Source organism: Podarcis vaucheri (genome assembly GCF_965113315.1).
Source record: "Podarcis vaucheri genome assembly, chromosome: 5".
In the NCBI taxonomy this organism is placed as follows: Eukaryota; Metazoa; Chordata; class Lepidosauria; order Squamata; family Lacertidae; genus Podarcis; species Podarcis vaucheri.
This window is the reverse complement of record NC_138763.1, coordinates 13,318,127-13,324,602: the sequence shown is the minus strand read 5'-3', so window position 1 is coordinate 13,324,602 and position 6,476 is coordinate 13,318,127. Positions and strand designations below refer to the sequence as shown.

General features: G+C 45.5%; 1 long non-coding RNA gene across 1 annotated transcript in view; it reads right to left on the bottom strand.

The window, feature by feature from the left end:
- LOC309533346 overlaps positions 1–6,476 on the bottom strand; it is a 510,607-nt gene that overhangs the window by 210,887 nt on the left and 293,244 nt on the right. The window lies entirely within an intron of this gene.

Sequence of the window (6,476 nt, the reverse complement as noted above, 5' to 3'; positions counted from 1 at the left end):
AGAAATATCAATATCCCCCACACATGCACCTCTTTTTGAGCGTACGAGGTGGTAATAAATTCACTTGCTAAGTAATGCGTTCAAATTAATACAAAATAAATCAGCGCCTTCACTATAAACACAGCCTTTCTCCTTTTGCAAGCTCGAGGAATGGGAAAAGAGAAGGCACAATATATTATGTGGGGCTTTATTAGCGAGGTAATTCATTTCTATAGCACTTTTCAATGGACAGGGATTTGGTTTATACTTCTTTTCCTTTACTATAACAATAATCTTGTGAGGCAAGGTGAGAGGAAGAGACAGTGGGCCGGCTCCCATGACGATTTAAGTCAACGACAGGCTTAGTGTGACAACAGAAGGGTGCATGTTTAAACTATGGCATTCATCCACGCAAGAGGTGGGGTTAGCCACCAACTTGGGTGGCTTTGAAAGAGGACTGGGCAAATTCACAGAGGATGAGGCTAAAAATGGCTATCAGTCATTGTACAGATGTGGTTTTAGGGTGGTGTGACCGGTTCGTTTGCACTGTGCTGCAGGGGTTGCCACAACAATGCTGTAGAACGGAGCACGAAAGGCAGGGGGCACCGAATTTTAGCGTTGCACCTCTTCAATTTGAGAGCCCAAAGTCTGCCTCTGTGTCGTGACTATACGCTGCCTCCATTTTTGGTAGCGCTGTGTCCCTGAACACTGGCTGCTGGGAACTGAAAACAGGGAGAGTGCTGTTACATGGGTATCTGATTGGGCACTTGAGAACTAGTCTTGGCAGAGGAGAAGTCACCAATCAATCACAAACACATACACGCACCAGTCAGATATTAGCACTGTTTGCGTGGGAGCCATTTGGCCGCCATGTTGTTTTTCTCAAAATGCACTACCCAGTGTTGACATGGGGGGCGAGCAACTGATCTCGTTGCCTCAAGTAGTCGTTTCAAACCACACACAGGTCAGCCTGACATAAGCTGAGGAGCAGACCCTTTAAAAAATACCCTTTATTGAACAGTAATATCTCACGGAAATCAGAACTGAAACCACCAAGGCTTTTGCCTACAGGGGGAAAGGGGAGTGTAAACTGCAAATAGAAAGTGAGATGCTTATTAAGAAATCAACTCAATCTATTTGCCTTTTATAACAAGCACAGCAGCCTTCCAGGCTCAGAGATTATTCTTTGAAATACGTTTTAGAGTGTGTGAAGGGTATATATTTGCAAATAACCTCATATAAATCCACATACTTGCAGCTCGTTCTCAGCATAATTTAATCTTTTTACCAAAACAACCAAATAAATATTTTTAAAAAGGAACAGCCAGCTATTAACAACCAAGTCGATACTAACCTAATTTTCCAAAACTCATTCTGAAGAGCAGTTTTCAGGAAACTTACTGGTAGCTCTAACTCTCAGCAAACTCCAGTATAAATGCAATTTTCTTTATTTAAGGGCTGCAATTGAGGGGGGGTTCCCCCCTTCATGGTCTTGGTTTTTCATTTCCATTTGACTGGAGTAAAATATTACAGTTTGTGGCTCATGCTTTGTTCTTTTTTAGGCTAAAATCTCCCCCTTTTAAGAAAGTGGATCGATATATTTTGCAGAGTTGTTAGCCACCTTGTAATAACTAGAAAAATAAACAAGACTTACCCCTTTTTGTTACGAAGAGGAAAATAAGCATGCAGCATAAATCTAATCTGATTGCCTGCCTAGCAGATGGAGGAGGAAGCATGGCCACTTTCCTGCGAAGGCAACTGTTTAATCACATCAGCTTGCACTTGGCTAACATTTATATTTGAACACTCTTTTGCTTTAATTATTTGGAATGCTTAAAAAGCTTCTTCTGTATTCCTCGAAGACAAGCAATTAAAAACCGAATATTTCTAATAGCTTGGCCTATGGTCTATTGCTCTAGGAGTAAAAGATCTGGAATCAGACTTAAGGTGGGACTGAGCCAAAAACAGAGGGAGCATCATGGGAAGATTTTCATCAACATTTCATCAGCATCAGTCGTTTTCTTCAAGTGATTTTTTTTTCAGGGACTGCTGCTGAGGCTACAGGGTTTCCAACTTGATTGCCTTCGCTCTGAGGAAGGTTTCTTTGCCCTCCGAAATGTCATCACCTTTTAAAACCCTTTGCTCCTTTCCAATTTCTGGCTATGGATACTCTTGCTGCCATTAAGAAGTAGCCAATTAAATGTATGATGTAAAATGGTATAATGTAATTTGAGAGGTAGCACTTTATGGGGGGGGCAATGAACTTTCAAGACTTTTCAGGGTGGTCGTTTGTCCAGCACACAAAGACCCCATCCCCAAATATAGGGCTGTGTTATCATTGACATTAGCAATTTTGGGGATCTCTCCACTCCAGTGTTGTTGTTGTTGTTGTTGCTGTTGTTGTTGTTGTTGTTTAGATCTGAACCTTCAGCTTGGGTACTAGATGGATGAGGGGGAATGCATTTTTCTTTTGTCAATACGTAATTCAAAGTACTTTTTTGTAGCTGTAAAAGTATCTCTCTCTCTCCCTCTGAAATGTCACGTTCTCTGTGTGATCCCTAATTGGCTGGGGTCACACTAAGACATAAGGAAAGACGTGATAATCAGGGAAATGGTGCAAACGAATCAGAAGATTGGAAAGTGGAGGGGGGATTGGCAGCTTCTAATATTGAGCAATAGCGCTTGGCAGAGTAGTATTGGCAGTGCTGCCTTGCTTACCTGGCTTCCCAATGCTGAGAGTCCCTGCTGGTTACCAAGAAGGAGAGGGGAGAAGTGGTGGGGAGCTCAGCACAGTGTGGTTGCGGTGCTTGGAGAGTTGGACCCGCTCCTCTGCCACGCCCCAGCACCCCCTCCTTCCCCTCTCAGCAACTCTCAAGTGTTGGGGAGTCAAGCTAGCAACTGTTAAAACTCCGAAGCCTGTGAGCACTTTCTGAAGTCCTTTCGCATGCTACTAGGACCAGTCTCTTCACCTTTGAACTTCTTCAATGCTGCCCAACTTAGGCAGAGTAGTGCAGCTTTTCCTAGGCAATGATTGAGGCTGCTCAGTCAGGACGACGATCAGGAACAAAGCTGACAGCTAGAAACTTGATTTTGTAGTTTATTATATATGGCAGTGGGACGCGGGTGGCGCTGTGGGTTAAACCACAGAGCCTAGGACTTGCCAATCAGAAGGTCGCTGGTTCGAATCCTTGCGATGGGGTGAGCTCCCATTGCTCTGTCCCAGCTCCTGCCAACCTAGCAGTTCGAAAGCACTTCAAAGTACAAGTAGATAAATAGGTACTACTCCGGCGGGAAGGTAAACGGTGTTTCCGTGCGCTGCTCTGGTTCGCCAGAAGCGGCTTAGTCATGCTGGCCACATGACCCGGAAGCTGTACACCGGCTCCCTCAGCCAATAAAACGAGATGAGTGCCGCAACCCCAGAGTCGGTCACGACTGGACCTAATGGTCGGGGTCCCTTTACCTTTACTATATATGGCAGTAAACTCACAAGCTATATACAAGTTACTATACACAGACATGAACTTCATCACTCTCCAAGCACTCCAGATTACTCATTACTAGCCAAACAATGTCATAGGTCATGCTGCCCATATGAGAGACCTCAGCCAATCACCGAGCTGTTACTAGGTCCTCTTATCTCCAGGCAAATTTCTCCTGTGCTCTGTCTCCCTAGCCCAGGCATCCCCAACCTTGGCCCTCCAGATGTTTTGGGACTACAATTCCCATCATCCCTGACCACTGGTCCTGTTAGCTAGGGATGATGGGAGTTGTAGTCCCAAGACCTCTGGAGGGCCGAGTTTGGGAATGCCTGCCCTAGCCTGTAGTCAAAACACTAATTGCTCACTTGCCAAGCTGCACGTAGGCTATGAACACCAACAGTCAGCTGCTACTGAGATTGGCATTCACATATATAGGGTGGACTTCACCAATGGAGCCCCATCAGCAGAAGCCGTGTGCAAGGACTTCCGCTTGCACAATGGGGCTTTCTCCCCAATTCCTCCAGCCATGTCCCCTGGGCCCCCTGAAATTAGCTCTGTGGGGAGGTTGGAAGAAACCGCCGTCACCCCTGAACACTGCATGTGGGGAAAGGAGAGAGGATATCTTCCATCTGGCAGAATCCTCCACCCAGTAACACAGCTTTTGAATCAAATTTGAAACGGCTGATCCTTCACTTGAGCTCTGACTTATGGGTCTGAATGTCAACATGGCACTATGGGTGCTTTTACACCCATGATGACATTTCACCCTGGCCTTAGTTTATACCTCAAGGATCAGAGGAAAGCTGGCAATCTGTCTGAAGCGTCATTCGTGGAAGCATATTCTCCAGGGAGGAAGCTGGAGGATGCCCAATTTGCCTCTACCACATTTCGTCGGCAACCAGCTTTCCTTGTGATGCTGTAAGTCACAAGATGGCTCTGGTTTGGCTAATGCCGATTAGCGTTAGGAACAACATTACCAGCCCATTTCAGGACATCGGGTGAGCTTGGCGAGATCCGGGCATTTTATCTGGGCTGTGAATTGGTCAGCTTCAGTCCAGCTATGCTGCGAGAAATGTATTTGGACACTGAGGTCCAGCACCGAGGGCCTTCTGGTGGTTCCCTCACTGCGAGAAGCCAAGTTACAGGGAGCCAGGCAGAGGGCCTTCTCGGTGGTGGCACCCGCCCTGTGGAACGCCCTCCCACCAGATGTCAAAGAGAACAACAACTACCAAACTTTTAGAAGACATCTGAAGGCAGCCCTGTTTAGGGAAGCTTTTAATGTTTGATGTATTACAGTATTTTAATATTTTTTTGGGGGGGGGGGAGCCGCCCAGAGTGGCTGGGGAAGCCCAGCCAGATGGGCGGGGTATAAATAATAAATTAGTATTGTTGTTGTTGTTGTTATTTCCACAATGCTGCATGCCTAAGGGTCATTGCAGGAGCAACCTATCTGGGTGCTTCAATTGTCCATAGCATTGCACTGTGTCAGCTTTAGTTATCCCTACTCAGAACAGGCAGGATGCCCTGGGTTCGCTCAAGGGTTACTACATGAAGAGCTCGAATCTAACAAATACACTGTGGGGCTGTAAGAAAACAACACAATGCATTTACCGGTGGTTTGGCAGGCTTCATCCACTCTGGAAGGGCTAAAATGCCTGCAAATGTTATCCAAAGTGTGGGGAGGGAGGGGAGGAATAGGAGTCATTTTTAAACTTGCAGACTCAAAACCCTGAGCCAAAACAGACACTATGATACCATGTTAAACAGCCATGGCTCTCCCCAAAGAATCATGTAATTTGTTAAGAGTGCTGAGAATTGTTTGGAAACCGCTATTCCCCCTCTTAGAGTTTCAATTCTCAGTATGGTTTAACAGTTAATCTCTGGGAATTGTAGCATGGTCTGGGGAATAGGAGTCTCTGAGCAACTCTCAGCTTCTTTAATGCACCTCAGCTCCCATAATACTTTGGGGGAAGCCATGACTGTTTAACATGGCATCATAGTGCTTTAAACATATGGTACAAACATGGCCAGAGACTGGATTTTTTTTATTATTATTCACTGTGGAAGCCAGAAATACATATTTCACTTGGACGAGCCACATGGTGGCATACCTGAAGGATACAGAGATACAATGAACTCCATATCTAATATTTGAAAATCAGGATTCTTTTCCCCCAGCACTGGGAAAATCATCTTTTCTTCCTTAAGTTACGGCCCTCACTGCATCATGTAGGCTGTAGCATTGTTAAGTGTACAAAGCTAGGAAGAGGCTAATCAGCTTGTTAGCTGGAGTGGCTTGCTAATGGCAAAGAGCCCCGGTTCTTTTGTTGTTATCATTAGGAAGGAGCTTTTCATGTTCGAAATACTCCACAAACCCGAGCTGCTTAATTAATCTGTGCAACAACATTTGATCCCCCGCTCCTCTTACTGGGGAGTGAGTATTTACCAAGCACACTCAAAAAGAACACAGCGCACCAATGTTGACAGCAGGCTTGAGAGATTGATCTACGACTGCATGCTGTACTCAGCTGCTAATTTGTTTCACTAAGCAAAACAAATACTTCCCGTAGGGTCTACTGTTGCTCTTCAGGTGGCAGTGGTAGCAGCTTCCGCAGCACACAGGTATGGCAGCAAACATATTATCATCCTAGTGAGAGTGAGACAACATGCAACTGGAAGGTACAGAGTCTACCGGGAATGTCTATCAGGCCACCATCCTAAATTATCGATGTAATTACGAACCTGCTCACATAGAGTGAGGGCATTTCGTTCCATTCGAGCAAATGATTGAGGACTGGAATGCCTACAGGACATTTTTATTTTGCAGAGCATGGGGATGACAAATGGCCAGTAAGCAGTGTTGCATTTAGCCCAAGCCTGCGCAATTTGCGATCCATCAAGGCGGATGCAGGCCATTGGCCCTGTGTTGGGGCCTGCCACACAAATGAAAAACACACACACATACTTTTGACTTTGCAAACAGGTAGCAAAAACAAGGAGGCCATGCGCAGCTGGTGA